This window comes from Castor canadensis, chromosome X (assembly GCF_047511655.1).
Source record: "Castor canadensis chromosome X, mCasCan1.hap1v2, whole genome shotgun sequence".
NCBI classification, from domain to species: domain Eukaryota; kingdom Metazoa; phylum Chordata; class Mammalia; order Rodentia; family Castoridae; genus Castor; species Castor canadensis.
In genome coordinates this window covers 38,061,394-38,063,394 of record NC_133405.1, presented here as the reverse complement: position 1 = coordinate 38,063,394, position 2,001 = coordinate 38,061,394, and positions in this window count along the sequence as shown.

Below are 2,001 nucleotides of genomic sequence, written 5' to 3'. Positions count from 1 at the left end.
CTTGTACTAGATCAAAGATTCTATAGGCCCCTGTGTGGTGGTGCCAACTGAAGTCTTGTAGATGAGAAAGAGAAATTATGCCTAGAATACAAACTGAAGACCCTTCCAGGATGGAAAAAGTCTATGCAGCTAAAAAGAAGCCAGTTATTGTTCTCAAGGAATTATGCCATATTAGGGGCTCAATTTTGATCTCCATTGCATAAAATTTGAATGTTTGCCAGTGGCAGTCTTAGCACATGTGAGTCTAAGCTGTTAGGCTCATGTGAAATCTCCATCTCTCACCATTGATACATCACTCTTATGATCACTGCAATAGCTTTGGACTAAATGAAGACAGAGGCAACTTGTCAAGTTTTTTGTCTACCTGGGTGTTTGGTGTGTCTTTCAAGGCAAATGCTCTCTGGTGGCTGTTAATATGTGATAAAAGGCCTGCATACTTCTTGCACACCAATATGCATATCCACATCTGGTTATGACAGGCCTTAGTCTTCCACATTTTTACATCTAAGCTCATGATCATCTGAATATATTTTTTACCTCTGGCTACTCCTTTTTACAAACAAAGTGAATAACCAAATGCAACACCTATAGCCCTGATAAATCAGAACAGATCTGGTTTATCATAGCCACTTCTGTTTATTCAGGATGAACAACACAATAGTATTAATGTAACAGATCATATGACATTCTTATGAAATCCAAGTTATTTAAAACCCTTCAAAAACTGTATATGAATATACATGTAGATATAGTATAATTATACATAGATACATACACATCTATCTATCTATCTATCTATGGATAAAATGAACTATTATAATTGAGATAGAAAAGAATTCATTCCCACAAAGCATGCCATGTCAATGAAGGAGTATTAATCTTCTTTACAAAAGTACCGCATGTCACAATGCAGCTGTGATTGGAACTACTTATTGATTGGAGCTTGCAATAGTTTACTGCCTTCATCAAGGCTCTCTCTAGTCTTGAGAGGGATGAAATAAAACAAACTGGGAACATGTAATTGTGCCAGACTAAATAAACTACATGGGACTAATTAAATTGGCTTCTATTAGAAAAAAAGATGTAAACTTTTGACCCCCAATTTGCCTAAAATTGATTTAAAGACATCAGCTTTTTAAAGTATGCTGAAAATGGTATTTAAAGGCAAAAATATCATTGACCAATACTGGGTGTTATAACAGGATAAACTCATTACTGTAAGTATTGGCACATAAGTTTTAAAGAGTTATTGTTTATTCTGTCTTTCCCAAATAAACTGTATTTTATAATCATCAAAGAATGATTCTTTATATAAAAATTTCAGATAATAGGAATGGGTATGTAGCTCACTGGCAGAATGCTTACCTAACATGCACAAGGCCCTGGATTTGATCCCTAGCACTATAAAAGAAAAAAAGAATTCTAGATAATAAAGGCAGAAGAGTTGAAAGGAATTAAGAATCACCAATTTGAAATCCCTAATGAAATAATGGATTCAGACAACACTAATCAATAGATGTTATAACTATTAGATGAAAGTTGAAAAGTTTGAAGATGTTATAACTATTAGGTGAAAGTTGAAAAGTTGGAAGAGGAAAGTTTTTATGTTGCAGTAGAATGACAGCATCTGAAAGAATCACTAAAAGTGAGATATGCGGACATTTTGTTCTTTATATTATGATGTAGTATGAAGTACACAACAATATCTCTGAAGTATTATGCTAAAAAATTGGAATTGAATCTAATTTACCTTTTAGCTCTAACAAGCAGTTTATGGGAAGCCAATAAGGATCAAGTGAAAAACTAAGATGAGCAAGTAATCAGCCAAATATTGAATAATTTATTCCATAAGTAAACGAGCTGGTTTTTACAGTGATTCAAAGATATAAAAATATAATGGAAATGGTTGATTGAAAAATTACAGAAAAATACCATACCTTGACCTTGACCTCATGTGGGTACTATTCAATAAATAAAAATAAGAAATTTTGAGTTGGCGGA